Source organism: Lutra lutra, chromosome 3 (assembly GCF_902655055.1).
Source record: "Lutra lutra chromosome 3, mLutLut1.2, whole genome shotgun sequence".
In the NCBI taxonomy this organism is placed as follows: domain Eukaryota; kingdom Metazoa; phylum Chordata; class Mammalia; order Carnivora; family Mustelidae; genus Lutra; species Lutra lutra.
The window spans coordinates 31284090-31302899 of record NC_062280.1 but is presented as its reverse complement, the minus strand read 5'-3'; the positions used below and the strand labels follow the sequence as shown (position 1 = coordinate 31302899).

The 18810-nt window shown below is 37.2% G+C and overlaps 1 long non-coding RNA gene across 2 annotated transcripts in view; it reads right to left on the bottom strand.

The window, feature by feature from the left end:
* Positions 1–1652: 1652 nt before the first annotated feature.
* The window catches only part of LOC125095867 (uncharacterized), a 53702-nt gene continuing 36544 nt past the window's right edge, over positions 1653–18810 (bottom strand). Inside the window, exons 4-5 of one of the 2 annotated variants that reach the window (XR_007125975.1) lie at positions 8785–8868; positions 1653–2668 (exon numbers count right to left, since the gene is read on the bottom strand). This is a non-coding gene — a long non-coding RNA (uncharacterized LOC125095867). The remainder of the gene's footprint in view (positions 2669–8784; positions 8869–18810) is intronic. The other variant, XR_007125976.1, reaches the window with a different exon arrangement.

Below are 18810 nucleotides of genomic sequence, written 5' to 3'. Positions count from 1 at the left end.
ACCATTTAGCACTGGGCCCAAGAGACAAAAAAACATTCAGTCAAAGTGAGTTGTTATCACCACGATCATTGTTCCATGGCAACACTTTGGAAAAACATTCACTGTGGAATCCATATTGTATCTTGTGACATGCTCTTGCTGTGGCATCTCACTATCATTATCAGGTTTCACCTAAATATAAGCCTGAACTTTATGTTATGTAACTTCCTTTGTGATGCAGGTTATTTGCAACTCCTTAGGCATTGGTTGCCACTAATGGGGATTGGGCTAATTATATTTATTATGATGTTTGAATAGTGGACACCTGCATGTTTTCTGGATGCCCAGGGCCTTTTTATCTCTCTTTTCAAATCTGGAGACTTACCTGTGTTGTGAAGCCCACCTCCCCAGTGCTAGTGCGTTTCACTTCCCAGCCCCCTTCAGAGCTGGGGTTCTAGCCATCCGATGATCCCATGGGCCTTCAGTTCAGAAAGGAGCACAACAAAGGTCTAGTGACACTGAACTCTTCTTCAGATGAGCTGGGTGGTAGAGTTGTCCTATTCTCAGGTGGCAGCGGTGGCAGAGTTTTTGGTGTCTGGTCCTACACAGTATCCATGTAGGAGCTCTAATGATGAAGTAACAGTGATTTCTCCAGAGACGCTCCAGAATGTGATGAGGTTTTGCTAATCATAATCTCTATTGGCTCATGTCACCAAAACTTCCAGCAGATGTTTTCCTGTGCAGTATGCACAGTACCCACATTCTCTGGCTTACAAAGTAGACTTTGTAAGCACTTAACACTTGCAATAACTCCTTTTTTTTGTTTCAGCCAGGCAGAGTGGATTTTGTCGTCTGCAACTAGACTCCTGAATCACATACCAAGTTTCTACTACAACCTGTTACTCACCCTTCCTAGTCCAGTTCTGAGAAGGTTGTCATGTGGGTAGGAATATTTTTCTTGCAAAATATTTTCAATTAGTGCAAAAGCATGGCCTTCCATGGGGAACAAAAGGAAATTAGGTACATAACTCGGTGCTGATGGCATTTAGCACAATTTATATTTGAAATTTCTTGATTTTTTGTTATTCATATTTCCCAATTATCCTTGTTAAATATTGATTTTTTAGATTAAAACTATTAGAAAAAAGCGAATTGAGAGTGACTGCATATTGTATATTTGTTGCACGTAGCTTCTCTTGAAACCCAGTTATATCAGAGAGCCCCATGGCACGAGCTTTTTGACTACTGCCCCTTACCCCAAAGTATTCATGAATTTGAATCAGAATCTTAAATTAAAGAGCCTTTCAAACAACCCCTTGCACTCACGGACCTTTTAAGACTAATTAGGCTGAATTAGTAGTATTTCTTTGATATTTTCCATTTATTTTCTAATCTTTAAATAGCTAAAAGGCAGAGATGTTAATAATTTCTGAAGTGTGAGGGAGGTCAAGTCATTCAGGTGCTGAAAATATGTTTCTTAAGCAAAAAAAAAAAAAAGGAGTTGGTCGTTTGTGACTGTTTTAGATTGAATCATAAAGCTGAACTCAATAAGCTACATTTTGCCTTTGTGTATCTGTTTCAGAATAGTGAGGCCCGTGTTATTTCTTTCCATACTTGTTATCTCTTGGCAGAATTTCAAGAAAAATATTTTTCATTTAAGCTCACACCTCACCTCAAAAAATGTCCACAAAAGTAGTATTGGCAATTCCTGAGTTGTTACTCTAGTGGAGGAAGAAAAGAGAGAGAGAAAGAAAGAGAGAGAGAGAGATTTTTTTTTTTTTTTTTTTAGTTCAGAAGGAAAAGATCTTGGAAAATATAAGTAAATATTAGTAAATTCTTCCCAGACTGACTTATATTAACTTGTTTAAAAATTCTGTCTGAAGGATAGGCCAAATTTTGGTTCACACAGATCAGATAAATTCAGATAATATAAGAAATATATGTATGTACTTGTTTTAATGTTAAATTTAATGCACATGTCCAATTGTTCCATAAAGTTTATCAACAAAAACAGTAGTTTCCTTCTTTTTACTTTTAAAGTAATTGCCCCATTTCTTTGAGATTATCATTTTAAGCTCTTTCAGCTACTTATGGAAATTAAATCCCTTAAATCATATTATTGTAATGAATTTTATCAGCATTATATATGAACTTTTGAATACACATAAGCTATGTATGAAGATAAAAGCAAAGATTAAGTGATCTTATGCTGCACACACACGTCTCCCCCACTTTCAGGCTCTCCTTTTATCTAGTTATACATGTTTACATGAAGTGACCTCTGCTGAACCAAGAAGCATCCTATGATTACGTTTCTTCTTTCATATCATTCTTTATTTCTCCTGAAGCTAATAAACACCTCTTTTTCCTTTTGCTTGGTTTTCTATGTACCTACTGCAATTTTTCCCCAAGAGCTTTGACCTATCTGTTCAAAACAAACCTATTAAATCTATTGTGCTTATCTCTAATATTTTCCAAGTATTTAATTCTTGTGATAATCCATCAGTTCCGATTTCTTCTGGAGTCCCCCTTTGTGGAGACCTTCATTTCCTTCTCCAAAGTGAAATGATCTTTTGGTCTCTTTCTTCTCCCCCTGGGGTGGAGTGTCCTTGGTCTTTTTTTATGTTGATCTGGAAGGGGGCCTTTTGTGACCGGGCACTGACTGTTATCTGGAGATTATCTTGCTCTCCTGGATAGGAGACAACATAGAAAACACAAACAGAAGTGAAGTTGCATGGTATTGAGGGACATAGCGATGGAGCTCATGTCAGGGTACATCCACAGAGCAGAGAGGGATGGCTACAAGGGCCATGGAGAGCTTTAAAAAAAAAAATTTGCTCTCCTTTCATATTTCATGTAAAATGTGAAATCCGTTTAGATTTCTAAACAAAACTATTTATGGAGCATGGATATTTGTTCTTTGAAAACAAGTTATTACTCAATGGGTTCCCATTGTCTTAGGTTAAAAACAAAGTTTCTAAGTGGACCCGCTAAGTTTCTAAGGCCCTGATTATCATCTGGCCAGCCTCATGTGTCTCATTGCTCCAGTCTCTTTCTCAGTCCCATCCATACTTGACTATCAGCAATATGGCTTTGTGTAGGTGCCTCTCACGTGCCTGTACCCCCAGCCTGCACGTGGGCTGTTCTGTCAGCCTGCTGTGCTCTCCAACTAACCCAGCACCTCTCCTCCTTTACCTGATGGGCTCATTCACTTCTGCTTCAGATCTCACTTCCTTGCAGAAGTCTTGCCGACATGGCTCATAAAACCAGTGTCCTTTGTGATGTATTCCCCTGGGTCCCTGTACTCTCTGCACATTGTCTTGACGGTAGTGGGAATTTACATATTTGTCAGTTATTTAATTGTCTCACTCTCCCAAGAGTTCATGGGCAACATAAGAATTGGGGGCTTACTATTTTGTTTGTTTGGGCTCACAATTCATTCCTCAAGCCCTAGCACAGTCTCTGGAAATAGAAGGCACTTAATAATTACTGACATGAATAAATAACAGCTAAATAATTAAAATTTGATGAGAAATAAGCATGTCAGTGTGGCTTAATTTGCTGTACTTTGAACACGAGATAGTGCCTGCATATGGTTTTCATTTAGTAGATGTTTCTTGAATTAATGCTTTAATTGATGAAAATTAACTTGGTTGTTTCAAAGTAACATGTTAGGATAAGTTTGACTCCCAGAGAATTTTGTATATGGGCATATATGTTTCAAAGCTCCCAGGATCCAAATTATCATTGAATTCAGATGCATGTCCATTATATTATTATTTTAAAATTTGTCCAAACCATTCTCTCTTATACTGTGTCTATACAGTTATGAACACTCATTAGGTCCAGACTGTACAAGTACATTGCACTTGACTTCCATTTTGTGTTGCTGAGATATCACAAAGTCCATGAGGGGAAGCTGTGTTCTAGATATCCACAGAAGAAGTCTTCAGATTTTCCCCTTCTACTTTTTTTTATACTTACTTTACTACATTTTAGCAAGCTTGGTTATCTATATTCAACTTTGCAAATTGAAAGGGTAGAGAGAGTTTATTAAAAAATAAGAAGAGTTGATTGCAAAGAAAGTGACAGAAAATCTTCCAAAGACAAACACAATTAAACCACACACACACACACACACACACACACACACACACACACACAGTAGTGATTTAATTAATCGCTGAAGTGTTCTACATTCCTTGGTTGAATCTAAGGACATTTAAGTAGTATTAAAGTAAATGATTTGCGTTAAAATGCTTTTGACTAATTAAGAAATAACCAACTCAGTTTAACATGAGTTAAACTCATGCTTAGCACATTTTCAGAATGTTTCAATTCAGAGTAATTAAATAACCTAGTTCCAGGACTTAAGGGAATTTGTCCTCAGGGATTTCCAAAGCTTGGCTTTCTGGAAGGATCCAATCCCCAAGGATTCTGAATGGCCAAGGTTTTATTGTACTTCCTGAGCTAAATTTCCTGCTGATAATAAAAAAAAAAAATAATTAATTAAAAAAAAATAGAGGGTTTCCTGTTTGGTTTCCCTTGTTTGTGTGTTTCCATAGAATTCGTGGTGGCCACAGAGTTTCAGAGTGACAAAGAAAAATTCAAAATATGAAGAAATAACTTCCCCATGTTGAGGACTGAATTTTGAAATGGTGTATGTAGTTGTGTATATTGTCTTTGTCTGTGCAGTGGTAATGTTAGTTGAATATTAAAGACAACTTGGAAGTTAAGAATAGCCAGTAAAATACTAGGAACCACTCTTTTTTAGTCACTGCTGAGAAAGGTACACTAGTTTTTCTACTAAAAATACCAAGTTAAATTTGGGAAATCTAATGGTTCAAGTATGAATTGTGCTATTATGCCCTTCTCTGAGTTGGTAGAACCATCTTGGGCAATAGTTTTTTTATGGATTAAATAGAAATATTGTTATTCAGCCTACCTAATAGGTTGTCTATTCTGGACAAGCAGAATAAGATATTAAACATCAAGTGGGTTTTGAAAAGAAAACAAATATAGGTGTCAATCACCCTGTTTTGATATCCTCATAGTAAAAACAATACGACCTTGTTGGCATGGGCTCATTTATAATTATACTGGTTTGCAACAATGCTTCTTACTTGTATTAATACCCTAGCAAAAGCAACTAGGCACAATGGCTTCAAATGAGGATAGTAATCGTCAGGATTCTTAGTGTCTTGGGGTCTAATTTCCATTGGGTGTAGTCAAATTTCTTTCAAGTCTTAGGCCTATTTTAGTTGTCACCCACATTGCTGAAATTCAGAACAATACTAGTATGTCCCATTCGGCCAAGTTGGGGTGGAGACACCTTCCTGTACATGTCTGCTGACCCAAGTCGTATTTCTGCCTTTGAGCTGGCAGTGAAGAGACAGGCAGTTCTATTTCTTTGAACATTTCTATTTCTTTGTTATATACTAACAATGTCAGACAAATTTAACTATTTTAAATAAAATCATCAGTGAGCACAATTGCCAAAGATTTTGAATGCCACAAATATTTACAATGCTCCTGAAACGGTAGGATTTCTTATGTGTCACACTTACCAGATTTTCAATGCAATTGGATTATGCTGACCCTTGGTAGCTGGGAACTAATTAACTGGACTCCTCTTAGACCTTGATATAGAGTCTGCTAAATGCCATGTCCTGAATGTCCTCTGGGTTTGGGGAAGCGAGGCTATGTGTATACAGATACGATGAATGAATAGCTTTGCCAGAAATTGCTCCTGTCATAAATATTTAATTTTTTAGCCATTCTTTCTCTACAGCTGGTATTGTATTATTTAAAACTGGTATTTTCCAGGGATGCTAAGGAATTCAAGTTGTCACAAATAAGGAGAAGCCACAGAGCATTTCTCAAACACATGCGAGGGCAGGAGTCTTAGGGATGCAGGAGAAGGTAGATGGTCTTTACAGCATAGTTAGGAAACAGTGTGGAGGAGCTAGCCCACATATTTTGAATCCTCTGCATCAGGGACATGACCTTGCAGCAATATAAACATGGCTCTATTCTGCGCCCGAGTTTTGGGGGGACATGTCAGCAATATGAACTAGAGACCAAAATGACAAAGCCTTTCCTCTCATGATACTTGCAACTCTCTTCAAGCAGACTAAGGGAAAAGAAGCCAAGATTTTGCTTCTATCATTCCACCTTTCTATAACTCTTCAGAATTTTTCTGTCCTATAGTATTCTAGATTTCTAGAGCCACAGACAGTAACAACCAAACAAAGATCACTGAACTGTCAGTCAGCAAGCTGGTAGGAGTGAAGCGTTTCTGGCATAAGAGGCAGACAAGACTGAGACAATGAAACCAAATAAAAGGATTCTATTTTGATGTGATTTACAAAAGCATTGACAAAGTGCTGGCTATTTTCCTCCTCTTCCTCTTCCTTCTCCATCTTCCCTCCTTTTAGTGAACAGTTTCGCATTTTTCTAATTGATGTAAGCCTGGTTTGCACATGCTGAGTTAAATAACGTTGGAATTTATTGAATTTCAAATATAGTATTGGATGAGGGATTCCTTATTATCTTTAGTGGGAACTCATTTTATCAAGGCCCCTAAAGAAAGAAAAATAATCTTGTGTAAGGAATTTGACACATAATCAGAATGGTAGTTGCTATAAATCAGAGTAAGGCTAATACATAAACTATTTTTGTGCATCTTTTTCCTTTTACTATTGTCTAAGTCCCATTCCTTAAATCATTACTTTAAAGACAGTTATAATCTTGCCAACTGTCCTGAGAATCTTGCACAGATATTAGGGCCTGGACCTCGTAAGATCCAGGAGGCAGAGAAGGGTCCAGAGACTGCTATAACTTGTAAACAAGCTTGAATTTTTCCAAGGATAAGAGGAATCCTGGACTGAACTCTGAGATGCCTGACTGGAAAATCTCACACACCCATCATGTTGATTTATTAATTCCTAATAATCTTGGACATAGGAAAGGGGATGCCTGTTGAGATTCCTACACCGGGTAAAGGCTTTTAAACTTACCTATTGTTTGCTATTTCCTTGTTCATTTCCAATAACATTGTAACTGGGGCCAAATTTAGCTGATTTTTAGTTAAGTTAAACCAGGAAGTTTTGAAAGACAGTGAGAGAAAATTGTTAACAACTAATGCAAAAGTAGAAATTATTCAAGATGTAAAAGTCTCACTTTGGAAAGCTAAATTTAATGGGTTATTAATATGTAGCTAAATAACACACAAAAAAACTCTTAGAACAGGGTTTGGCAAATTGTGGCCTGTGGGACAAGTCTGGCTTGCTGCCTCTTTCGGTAAATGAGGTTTTTAATTGGGGGCACAGCCACACCTATGTGTTTATGAATCGTCTGTGGCTACTTTCTCAATGCAGGGGCGGAGTTGAGTCGTTGGGAAAGAGACCATAGTGCTGGCAAGGGCCCACATATTTACTATCTTATCCTTTACGGAAAATAGTTCACCAACACTGGTTTTAGACATGAGCATTCTTTATTAAAATGGTCTTTGAGAACAAGACTATGGAAAGAATGAGTCTTAGAGTAACTGATTTTCTTGGTTCTCTCTCCTGGTTTTCCCTTGAATGTTGCCATGTTTCAGGGACTGTGTAAGCTCTTCAGATATCTTATCACATTTAATTTTAAGATTCCCTTTCTGAGGGAGGTACTATGGATATTCTCATTTAGTTAAAGAAAATCACGTTTTGAGAAGCTGACTAACTCGTATAAGTTACCCAACTAAACAATTAAGGGATTAGGGAATCAAGAGTATCTGACCAGTTATGAAACCCAGTTTTGGAGTTACAAGTACATATTTGCATATATACAAGCATCCAGAGGGGTTGATGTGATGATTAAATAATCAATCTTTTTTTTTTTAACGGGAAGTTAAAATTTATTGAAAATGTTTTCTTCGCTTATAAATACTATTCATAGAATTAGCCTAACACATTCTACGATATCTAAAAGTACCTGACATAATAGATGTTTAGTAAAAGTTCATCTTGGCCCTTTCCTTTGGATTTCATTCTGCTGGTTGAATTGAATTGAAATGGATTTTGAAAAATCAATGTATACTTGGCATGGACATAGCATACCTAATTCCACGAAAAGGCAAGAGTCATAGGACTTTCTCCTGCCTAGGAGTGGCCCACCATCAGTGGCTCCTGTGTGCTTTTGTAACCCTATTGTAGTGAAAAGTGGCCTTGAGCTATGCACATGCTCCTCCCCAGTCTCAGTTAGGAATGAGAATGAGTCTCAGTAACAGACATGACTGGGATGAAAGCTCCATGCTATGGTTATGAAAATGACTTTATCTTATTATTATTTTTTTTTCATTCAAAGCTCACTGACTCCCACAGGACCAAGTCCCTGACCTTAGCATCATTAGCACCATGCTCTAACCAGCTAAGCTAATTGTCCTATTAAGATTCATAAACTCAAATTCAAAAACTCTAGGGTAGGAAGAGAAGCTACCTAGATTCGTGTACCCTTTTTAGTTAGCTTCCCTGATGAGAAGACTCTTTCCCTGTATGACTGGGCTTCTAAATAACACATTTGTGTATTGCCAAATTACCTGTTGTATTGTTTTTAGAAATAAAGTACTATTGGACTTAGGAGTAGACTGAAAACAAATAGAAAATTTGGAATTGTGTGCTGAATTCACACAGTATATGCTTCTGTGTTTTACATAGGACGTGGAGGTTGAATATACTTCATTCTTGCTGGGGAAGGGGAGGTCGCTGACCTCTCAGCTGAAACCCTGGGCACAGAGACAGGCTGTTGTTCCATTCAGACACTTACCTGTGTTCAGTTCTTCAACAGCCAAACTGAGATTAACTCTTACCTCAACAGGCTTTCTGCCCATCCATGCAGATGTATCCATACCTGGCAACAGAAAATAGACACATTCTAGATACTTACTAATAAACACAGTCTTAAGCTTGTAGCCACTACACACAGGGGGAAGGTCAGTATTAAAAGATTTTTTTGACTTGAATATTAAAAACCCATTAATGGGATCAGTAGAGAACACATTTGGTTGGTTTCCTACAAAACCACTGTTCTCCTTTAAAATAGTTTTACTGAGATATGACTGGCATACAACACTGTATGTTTAAGATGATTTGACTTACTTGGATTGTGAAATTATTAGCACAATAAGTTTAGTTAATATCTGTCATCTCATGTGGATACAAAAAAAGAAACAGAAAAAAATATGTATTATTTTCCTTGTGATGAGAACTATGTTCTCCTTGCAGAATCTACTCTCTTAACTTTCATATATACCATATAGTAATATTAACTATAGTTATCCCTAGTATTTATTTATCTTATAACTGGAAGGTTGTACTTTTGGACCACCTTATAATCACTGTTCTTTTTTTTAAAAGATTTTTATTTGAGATCCTTATTTGAGAGAGAGAAACCGAGATAGCGACAGAGAGCACAAGTGGGGAGGAGAGGGAGAAGCAGGCTTCCCATTGAGCAGTGAGCCTGTCGTGGGGCTTGATCCCAGGACCCTGGGATCATGACCTGAGCCAAAGGCAGATGCTTAATCAACTGAACCACCCAGGTACCCCCACTGTTTTTGAATTCTATCTTGACAGCATGCTATCATACTTGGAGATTCATGATCAAAATAGGCCTATTAAGTTCATCATTGGTGTAGTCACTTTGGAAAACAGTGTGGAGATTCCTCAAAAAATTAAAAATAGAGCTACCTATGACCCAGCAATTGCACTACTGAGTATTTATTCCAAAGATACAGATGTATTGAAAAGAAGGGCCATATATTCCCCAATGTTCATAGCAGCAATGGCCACAATTGCCAAACTGTGAAAAGAGCCTACATGCACTTCTATAGACAAATGGATAAAGAAGATGTTGTCCATAAATATAATGGACTATTACTCAGCCATCAGAAAGGATGAATTTTGCATCAACATGGATGGGAGTAGAAGAGATTATGTTGAGTGAAAAAAGTCAAGCAGATAAAGTCAATTATCATATGGTTTCATTTACTTGTGAAACATAAGGAAGAACACGGAGGATATTAGGGTGAGGAAGGGAAAAATGAAGAGGGGAAATAGGAGGGGGAGATGAACCATGAGAGACTGTGGACTCCAAGAAACAAACTGAGGGTTTTAGAGTGGAGAGGTTAGGGGAATGGGTTAGCCCAGTGATGGGAATTAAGGAGGGCATGTATTGCATGGAGCACTGGGTGTTATATGCAAACAATGAATCATGGAAGAGTACAGCAAAAACCAACAATGTACTGTACGGTGACTAACATAACATAATAAAAAATACATCTATAGCTAAAGGAAAACTCATCATAGCATTTTTGTTGAAACTGTTCTTGACTACATGGCATTCTTCCATTTTCTGGCCAAAGAGTTTACTCTTTGGCCAATATTCATACCAAGAATATGTATAAGTCACCTGAAAAAGTGTCCTTTTGTTATCTTAGGAACACTGTGTATCTGGTATTGAAGCTTGCCCCTTTCAATTGGCAAATCAAAGACCGAGGGCCAAATCGGTGATATTTCCAGAGCACATATAGCATCTGTGCCTTCAGCCTACGTCCTTGTCTCAATTTGAGTCATGTTTATTTGTATTCTTTCATAAATCCATGTTCTTTTGTTATAACATCTCTACTGTTTCTTCAGAAGGGCCATTTTTGAGTGGGTACTTAAAATATGGAGGATACTTAAGTGGAAAAAATTTGACCATGTGTAGGCTTGGTGACTACACAAGGGAAATGTGGCATCTTCCTAACCTGGGGTCCACAGCAGAAATTTTTAATCAATAAAGGTTCTCGTTCCCACAAGTCTAGACTTTCCTTTTCAATTCACCTTTCATATAATCACTACCAATTGATTAAGTTTGGCACTCAAAACCTATCCGTCATTTTTGGCTTTAGAGGTGTTTTCCATGAAGTTTTTGTTTTTGTTTGTTTGTTTGTTTTTTTAAACATATTGCCTCTCACCTCTAACTTCAGTAAAACTGCTTTCTGGTTTCCTTAATGTGAAATACAACCTTTGCACCATTAAAAAACAGTAAAACAAAATGGTACTATCATAACAACAATATATACATTTTAAAATAAGTTAAATTAATAATAATTTTCCTGAATGTATTTTTTTAAGACTGAAAAAATACATTTCTTGTTCCTTGTGACCCATGAGATCCCTGACATTTAAGAAGTAGAATAGCAAGACTATACCAAACTACTCTGGTTCTTGAGGATCGTGGAAACCTTTGTCTAGGTGTGACTTATCTCAGCCATGTTTTGTGTAAGGAAAATGATTTCCATATGTCCCCACAACTTCACAGCCAAAACATTTGTGCACAGTTCGGGCAAATGCTTCCCATAGGGTGCAATCCCTTGGTTTCAAGTCATGAATAGAAAGGCTCTGGATTACAGAAAAGAATTTGACTGTCTTTGCAGTGTGTACAAACACACACACACGAGCGTGCATGCATTCTCACTGTATTGCAGTGATTTAGAATAACTTTGGGTTCATTCTCTAGATATATGTACTCTAACGAAAATGCCATCATCAGAGCTCACAAGTGAATTTAAGTCAGTGTTACATCATAGACAACATAAGGTAAAGTATCAAAGGGGAAACGGTTATAAAAATTTATTTTGGTGTGTGTCTTGGAAAACCTCAGTGGTCCAAATATGCTGCTTGCCTTCCTGTATTTCCAGCTCCCCAGAGTAATGGCCCATTCCAAAGCCAAGCAATTTTGAAAATTAAAAACATATTTTATTAATAGCTCAAATACAGGAAGAACACAACAGTCCTTCCTGGTGATGTAATTGAACCTGATGATTTGAATTAAGAATATGCTAACATCTGGTAGTACCCAAAACATGGCCTATTAGAAATGGAACAGGCTAATCTCTGAAGCAATATTCACACATTCTCTCTCTTTTTTTCTTTTTTTTAGAAACAAGAAGTCTATTCCCCTAATAGTTCTGTATCATTTAAAAAATATGTATAATTAAAGAAAGAGGGAATTTCGGCTTTAAGACTGTGTTCAAACTTACGGAAAAGGCAGTCATACAAAAAAGGCTTCTGAGGAGTCCTGAGTGTCAGACAGGAGGTAAAAACAGAAAATCCCTTTCTCTGATGTTATATCAACATGCTTCTATCAGATCGGAACTGAGGGAAAATGTATTATTCAGCATGACAGAATTTAGGATAAAGTACATAGATAAGTACGTGGATACAAAGTTAAACTGAGGTAGGAGCCCTAAACAGGTCCTTTATTGTGTTGTTAGTAAGACATTGTCAGCCTTGGAAGGAATTAAATTATATCGTGGCAATTTGAAAAGTTTCCCTTCATATGCACACACCAAATAAGGGAATTGGGGGAGAAAATGAAAAAGAAAAAAAAATACACAGAATTTCTTTCATTTCAATTTTCAAGAAAGGCCTCGGCAGGGGTTTTCATTTGATAAATGCAAAAAGACAACCTAATAACAGCTTGCTTTGTTCCAAAATTAGGAACGGAAAAAGGTGGAAATGAGCATGTCGCAGGGTTTTTAGGGAAAGGACAATTTGATTTCGGGACTGAAAATTCAGTTTTTTTGTCCAGAGCGTGGAAAATTACTAGAAAGTTTACAAAACAGATATCTAAAGTGGCTTCAGGCATCATTGTGCTAAATTTTGTTTGTTTGTTTGTTTTTCTCTCAGCAAGTGTTCTTAAAGAGGTTTTCTATTTTGGGTTTCTCAGGAACAAACATACATCAACAGTTTTCTTTCCAGAAAACATGACCTGTGTTTCTGTTCTTTGCCTTTCCGTCATGGAAATCTGTCACGCTTACCCAGGGCACAAATGAAAGCCATCCTCATCACTCTTTCTCCAGCTAGAAGAGCACTTCTTAGTTGTGAAATGATATAATAGATTGGCATTCATTTGTATAGCAGAGTTTACTTTTTACAGTTTTGAACTTTTATGTGGTGTCAAAATTCAGAAAACAAATGCAAGCAAAGGGTAGGGATTCTTACATGTCCTTCACAATTGTTTATGTTTTGACTTTTAAAAAAATATTTTATTTATTTATTTATTTGAGAGAGAGAGTGAGAGAGAGAGCACACAAACAGCGGGTAGAGGCAGAGGGAGAAGCAGACTCCCTGCTGTGCAGGGATCCAGACATGGGGCTGTATCCCAGGACCCTGGGATCATGACTTGAGCCGAAGTCAGATGTTTAACCAACTGAGCCACTGAGGTGCCCCCATGTGTTTGACTCTTTTGCTGTATTATTCTGTCTCTGTCTCCTCTTCTCTTCCTTCACACACACACACACACACACACACACACACACACACACACACTGTATTACTTTTTGGAAATATTTGAGGGTAACATTGTGCTTCCAGTTACAAATCAACTTTAGAGCATCTTGCCATTTTCTATATTTGTGTCCCCCTTCTCCAAAAGTAAGAAACTTGGCTCCTATTATTCTTATTATAAATACTCATTTGTTCAAGTGTTGAATACAAGAACAGTGGTTTCAGAATTATTAATCACATTACCGTAAAACACAAGTTTTACAATAGAGTTCATATTTGTTTACAGGTTTTTGAGATACAATGTGCTTACAGTAGAATACAAAGGTCTTAAGTGTAGAATTTGATAAGTTTTGACAAATGCATATTCTCATTTATCCACACTCTGACAAAAATACAAAAATTTTCTATCACTTTGTCCTTGCTGATAAATTCCTACCCCAAAGCAAATTAACCCAAAAGAAATAGAAAAAATAAAAAAATGAAGGAAAGAACAGAGTCAATAAGACAGAAAATGCACAGGCAACAGAGAAAACTCAACAAAACCAACAGCTGAATATTTGAGCACCATGGTAAAATTGATAAACACTTAGATAGACTGATCATTATTCAAAATGGAAGAGGAGACAGGAGTACAAATCTTTAAGATAGTGAAAGGCAACAGGGGAATATTGTGAACAATGTTATGCAATGTAATTTCTCTGTATAGATGAAATGAGCACATGCTTTAAAATACACAAAGTAGGGGCACCTGGGTGGCTCAGTGGGTTAAAGCCCCTGCCTTCAGCTCAGGTCATGATCACAGGGTCCTGGAATCGAGCCCCTCATTGGGCTCTCTGCTCAGTGGGGAGCCTGCTTCCTCCTCTCTCTGCCTGTCTTTCTGCCTACTTGTGATCTCTGTCAAATAAATAAAATCTTTAAAAAAAAATACACAAAGTAACAATACTGACACAGGAAGAAACAGAAAAGCCAATTAGCCCTTATACTTGTTAAGAAAATGTAATTGGAGATTTAAAATCTTCCCAGAGATAAATCCTTATGATTCAGTGGTAAACTGAAACTCTTAAGAAAGGAAAAATACAAATCTACATGAGCTTTTGTTTGTAATTTTTTCAGAAAATAGAGGAAGAAAATATTCTTATTTAAAGTTATCAAAGCAACAAAACTCAAATACCAAAGCCAGACAAAGATGTTAAGTCAAAGACAATCTATAGCCTAACACCTTTAAAACACAAACTAAGCGTGTCAATATTTGATAAGTATAAATGGTAATGCAGATTGGAATTTACTCCAGAAATGAAAGGTTGGTTTAATGTTTGATGATCAATGAGTGCAATTAGGTTTATGAAAAAGATAATTTAAAAAAAATCACACTATAATCTTAATAAATGCAAAATACCATTTGACAATATTTGTCCATTTATGATTTAAAATAAAAAAAAATAAAACAAAACAAAAAAAACTTCAACAAACTAGGAATTCCTGATAAAGGGCATCAATAGGAAGCCTGTAGTCTTAATGTTGAAAGAGTGAAGCCTATATTGTGAGACTGGAAACAAGGCAACATTGTACACTTTCAAAACTTTTATTCTATTTATTTGTTTATTTATTTTTTAAATAGGCTCCACACCCAACATGGGGCTTAAACTGACAACTGAGATTAAGAGTCACAGGCTCTACCAACTGAGCCAGCCAGGTGCCCCTCAAAACTTATACTAGAGCTGGCAAAACTAATCTATGGTGATAGAAATCAAAATGCCTGAGAAACTGACTAAGAAGGACACCAGAAAACAGATAGGAGTAGCGGTTCCTTAGATGTGTTCATTACAATCTGTGTATTTTGATGTATATAAATTATATTTCAGTGACCTCCAATTTAGTGTTCAGATATGCCTGTTCCTTAAAACATTCAGCTTCTGAATTTTTACTTTTTATTTTGATCATGATACTTAAAACTTTTCATATTCCTTAACATGGTAGGAAAAATTCCAAAACCTCTAATGATTCATGCTTTTGTATAATCCCCTTTTTTTGAGTGTGGGTAGGACCTGCAACGTGCTTGTAACCTGTAGAATATGGCAAAGGTGATCGGATATTTCTCCTGCGATAATGCTACATTATATAGCAAAGATAAAGGGATTTTACAGAAGTAATGAAGATTCCTACTCAGTTGATTTTCAGCTAAACTAAAAAGATGTCCCTGGGTGGGCCTGACCTAATCAGAGAATCCTTTAAAAGTGGGTCAAGAAGTCAAAATTCCTGAGCTTCAGATAAGATGCTAGCCCCAGTTGATAGCTTGAATGCAGCTTTGTGAGATCCTGGGCAAAAGATCAAGCCAAGCCATATCTGGGCTCCTGACTCATTACAAATGTAAAAAAATGAGCACATGTTTTTTCAGGCTCCTAAAGTTGTAGCGGTAATTTTTTGTTCAGCAATATAAAACAAATGCACTTGATTTTACTTTTCATCTCATGCATATGATACCTCTTGGATCTCTCTGCATTTGGTCTATGACTTTTTTTTTTTTTTTTCCAGAGGAGATAGACTTTCTCTTTATTGAGTTTTGGGTCTATTGCTCATGTGGTTCATTTATAGTTATTTTGGGTTAAAATTTTATCTTTGCATTTGATTCATCATGGTTAGTGGCTGTAGGTTTTGTTTTTAATACCTTGCCTTCACAATTAGCACTCAAGTTGTTCTGCAAGAGAGGGCACAGAGAGTAAGACAAGATCTCTTCTGGATATGGAGCCCCTCTTCCCTTTTACTGAATTATCTGGGCAAACCTCTCAGGGCTTGCTCAGTGGGGCTTTTATATCAAGACCCACTGAACAGTACTTAGACCATGCTGGAGTCAACTACTGTCCACCTAATTTTTCTTTCCTGCTGTGGCTGCCAACAGCAACAATGGCCTCAGGCAATGCTGTGCTTCTCTGTCCAGCATGAACATCCATGTTAGACTCCCTCCCCAGCTATGCTGTCCTCAACATCCCCTCTTCCTTTTTTATTTATTTTTATTTTTTAAAGATTTTATTTATTTATTTGAAAGAGAGCACAAGCAGGGGGAGCAGCAGGCAGAGGGTGAGGAGAGAAGCAGACTCTCCACTGAGCAGGGAGCCCGACAGAAGGCTCAATCCCCAAGACCCTGAGATCACGACCTGAGCTTAACCAACTGAGCCACCCAGGTGCCCCATCCTCCTCCTTTTTTTAAAGACAATATTTCTCTTGTGTTTAAATGAAGAGAAAACATTATTGTTTCATGGTAGGCAGAGGAGGGACAAGATTACCCAACTATTTTAAATGTTGCACTTTAATTACTTCCTCTGATAATTGCCCAGTGCCTTTGTCCTGCTCGTGGCATGCATTTTTTCTCAGTTGGGTTATCCGTGGAATTTCTGGAAGACCTCTGTTCTCCTGAGTGTATTTGAGTTTGTGGCATCTCTGCTCCTGCTTATCTATTAATATGAGTCTATCAGGTTCTTATCTCAGAAATTCTTCAAAATCTCTAATATACCAATGACATTCTGCCCCATTTTCAAAACTCGATAGGTATTTCTATTATCCTTTTGTTGCTGCTGTTGTTGTTGTTATTTGTAATCTTAGGAGATTCAAGGCAGAGGAGAGATGCTTTTAATCCACTCTCTTTTTGGGGTACCTGGGTGGCTTAGTTGGTTAAGCATTCAACTGTTGATTTTAGCTCAGGTCATGATCTCAAGGTTGTGAGATGGACCCCTGGGTAGGGAAAAAAAATCCCTGCTGAGCAGGGAGTCTGCTTGAGAGTCTCTCTCCCTCTCCCTCTGCCCCTCCCCCAGCTCTCTCTCACTTGCTCTCTCTCTGTCAAATAAATAAAGAAAATGTTAACAAAATCTATTCTCTTGTTATATTCTCATCTTTGAGGCAGTCAAATAACATGATTGGATAACTTCACAGATGAAAAATTGAGAGTCATAGATGGCTACCTGACTTACCCAAGTTGACCGAGCTGGCAAGCTATAAAGATCTGAGCTTAAATCCTTTAACTCTTTTTTTTTTCCTTAATTCTCCAACTCTTAATGCAATGTATTCTTGCCTACCATTAAGACCTGACTTATAACTACTAACATGATGGAACATCTTTTCTCAATACACTGATTTTTTTGTGTGCTACTATACTAAGACAAATTGTCTTGAAATTCCAGGAACCTGCATATCAAATCATACTTCATGATTCTGAAGCCAGCAGTGTATATTTTAGTATAATTATAGTTCAGTGTGGCACGTGTTTTTGTTTGCTACCACAATTTCATATCTTCCACATACATACGACACTCACACATACACCCTGAAATTACTAACAGAGCCCTTAGCAAAGTGTGTGCTCATGCTCGGATGACACAGGTGGGAACTGACAGTGTTCATGGAGGGGAAGATGGGTCTACTAACTCAGCTCCTCATTATTGTCTCTCTCCATGTTAATACCATCATTTGCACTGGAATTTTCATTTGTATGCTCATCTTGAATGGGAGTTGTTTCTCTCTCTCTCTCTGCGTAATTATTCCTGTCTAGTCATTTTATAGTTGCCTCCACCTGCTCTCATTCTTCCTCGAGTCAGTACGAATCTTGTCTTCCTGGCTTGGGGCTCCCGTGTCATGTTGTTTTTGTTTATACAGAAGGTCCGATTACTGAACTGGGTTGGTTTCCTCCTGTACTCTTTCTATAGGGGGACAACTTCATGCATGCTGGAGCCCTGGGAGAAGGGACAGGTTATTTTAACTCTTCAGTAGCCTCTAGCTTAGCTTAATGTACCTGGTGCAAATTCATTATAACATATGAGCTGCTTTTGATCTCAGTTACCCACAGATTCCAAATCGGGGGCCAGGAGATTTAAGGTTCCTTCCTTTCTGTTCATAACTGTGGGAGTGGATCTCATTAGTTTTGTTACAATCCAAGAAGGCGACTCCTCTTATTTTTGTTAATTTTAACTTTTAAAAATGTTATCGGTTACTCTTGTGTTCATAGTGAGGAGGGGTTCCCTCAAAATATGAACAGAAGATGTTCCTTTGCACAGAAGCCCCAGGATTTCTGTGTTCCATGGTAATTTTCTTCTCATTTCTGTTTGATGTGCGAGTAGAACAGGTTCCCTCCCTCACTGTGTTTTAAAAGTTCACTGTGCTTCTGATAAAAGTATTCTGTAATTAATTTATTCATATCAGTAAATGTCTAACAGCAGGACTAAAACACTTTCAAATCACACTTTACGCTAGCCAGCTCAAGGACCGGACAGATGCCAAAATATTTTTCATTTGTGTTTTGGTATTTTATATTTGCTAAATATGAGCCATTATGTGATATATTTACATATATATGATGAGCATGAATCAAAACATTTTCCTTCTGATTTTCTTAATTGGTTGTGGAAGGAAAAATATCTTTAATCTTGTTTGTAAATGATGTTTAATTTTCTTAGCCTTAATTGGTGGCAGTATGAAACACTCTTCATTGGTAAAACACATACAGGAAGATCTTATTTACGGGCTTAATATCCTT